The sequence below is a fragment of the Saccostrea cucullata genome, unplaced genomic scaffold (genome assembly GCF_032062105.1).
Source record: "Saccostrea cucullata isolate Sc308-1 unplaced genomic scaffold, CSIRO_AGI_Scuc_v1 ctg3862, whole genome shotgun sequence".
Lineage (NCBI taxonomy): Eukaryota > Metazoa > Mollusca > Bivalvia > Ostreida > Ostreidae > Saccostrea > Saccostrea cuccullata.
The window spans coordinates 100,929-103,275 of NW_026940981.1; the positions used below are offsets into that span (position 1 = coordinate 100,929).

At 31.6% G+C, this 2,347-nt stretch overlaps 1 long non-coding RNA gene across 1 annotated transcript; it reads left to right on the forward strand.

The window, feature by feature from the left end:
- Positions 1 to 661: 661 nt before the first annotated feature.
- Positions 662 to 1,984, forward strand: LOC134256760 (uncharacterized). The gene is made up of 3 exons (XR_009989784.1): positions 662 to 746; positions 991 to 1,179; positions 1,613 to 1,984. It is a non-coding gene; the product is annotated as an uncharacterized LOC134256760 (long non-coding RNA).
- Positions 1,985 to 2,347: the final 363 nt, after the last annotated feature.

Below are 2,347 nucleotides of genomic sequence, written 5' to 3' on the forward strand. Positions count from 1 at the left end.
TAATTACTTTTGCACCGAGAATAGTTTGGCAAGAAATGTACAACAAAAGTTGTGCGTAATTATGAGAGCTTTCATATAAGATTAAGGAAAAGGGGCTGGCCCCTATAATTAGGTCAGGGGTAAATAGATCATAAACGTTTTTTTTTTTTCTGAGAGCTAAAAATATTAATTTTTTAATGGTAACAGTTATACTATGAAAAAATTTTATCTGAAATCATTTCGAATTGATGAAAAACCCTGTCATTTGGTATAAAGATAAACAAACTCCAAACTTTTTTTTTATAAAACAAATATGTGGGAAAAACCTTACATGGACAAGTTGTCTAGCTACTGTAGCCAGCCAAGCCTTTACTGTGCCACTAACGCACAGTTTTAGCAGGGACCTATATACTAACATAGGTCCCTGGTTTTAGTTGATGCATCAGTAAGATATAGTGTTGATTCGGTGTTTCTCTGTTTTCTTTTTATGCAAGTAATTTAAAATGTGATGTATGTACACAACAAAAGGTGAAATCAAAATGGGTTTTTTTCTGCATTTGTATACATGTAGGTGTAAACAACGCGCGGCATTGTGGGAAACGGGTAGGTACTAAAGACTAGCTATGACGTCACAGCCTACTCCACTGCGTTACGAAGGCTATGCAGCGGCTGTAGACATTGTGACTGTTGCATCACGGGAGTAGGTATCTATCATAAACAATATGGCGATGTAGTCCACGAAATGAAAATTCTTTAACCTGACAAAGGTAAATATTTACGAATGGAGCAAAATTTGAAAGAATCATTTTATTGGAACTTTACAGGCAACCATTGTGGGTATATAAACAAATAGATAATCGATTTAATCAACACTAATTTGAAGTCTTTCAACTAAGAACTTTGCATAATATTTTTTAATATGTAACAATATTACAGTAGTAGATGCACTACGTATACGTAGTTTATATATCTGTGATGATATTATTTTTATCGGTTTAATCTGCCATCTAGTTTATAGAGGATCATGAATTTCACACATCAGGCATGGAGAGTGACTGACTATATTCCTGGTGATCATGGAGCTACATGTATCACACACTTCTAAGTAACAGTGAGCCATGAGATTGTGAGACAACTATAAAACTACTCAGTATGGGGGAGAAGATGCCCACGTAACAGCCATTAGACACAGACCGTAAGGTAATTCATGTTTACAAGAAGAAGCAATTGCAATATCATAACTTTAGAAAGCCAGTGTTTTCCCTAACTGGCCTAAGAACCAGCTATCAGCCAAATTGACTGCATCAATTGACAAAAATACCGCTTTGAATAAAAATTTGTTTTTAGATCAACCGAGATTCTGTTCATAAACCTCAGTTACCTCACCCCCAGCCTGTTGAAATTGATCTCTAACTCTTTACTTTGCAATAAAGGGAAATCACTGGAAAGTGTAGTAGTTTTGTAATAGATTACTTTTATAATTTGAAGTAATTGAATATTGACATATGATGACTAGAAAAGCTATAAATCTTTTGAACATTAAGTATTTTCATTTTGAATCCTATAAAACTTAAAAAATTGAATGTAATTAAGAAATGTGTTTAAAATGTGTTTAAAATTTATCTTTTTGTAGATATACCGGAATTTATGCACGCAGTAACAACTAAAATGTGGATCTATAATCCTATTTTATCACCTGGATATACATGATATAAAAGATTGAAGTGTTGGATTTTGACTGGTTGTGACAGTGTTAAGTTATACTATTTAGTATATTTTTTAAAGAAAAAAACTTCTCAAGCCATGCGAGAACCAGCCAGTGATGGAGCTAGTACATATTAACATCCAATGAATGACTAATTTGAAACATAAAAAAATTAATGTTAACTCTGAAGAAATCTGAAATAAACTGAATTTTGTAAAAATCCAAACAAAAATTGAAATTTTTTTTATTGTTAATCTTATAACCGTTCTTATCAAATTATGCAATAAATATTTTATTTAAGCATTGAATCATTATTATTTAAAGAATATAAAAGTTTCATTACTGCAACTGCATGTGAAAACATTAATTAAATAATGGTTATAATCACATTTAAAATGTTTAATCTTTTGACCCCCTGTTTGTATTATGGTGATTTGAATGCTAGAGTTCTCTCTCACTTTCTTTCCAGGGAGAGTTTTTTTTAAGTTGCAAGAACTTGTAACCAATCCCATTGTATAAATTATACAATAAAATATGTTCAAAACAAAGAAAAACAAGATGTGTTTGTAAAACACTGATGCCCCCGTATGGCAACATAGCAAAGATTAAGCTTTTCTTAAATGCAAATTTAATTAATTCATTCCAAAAGTAGCGTATTCTCAC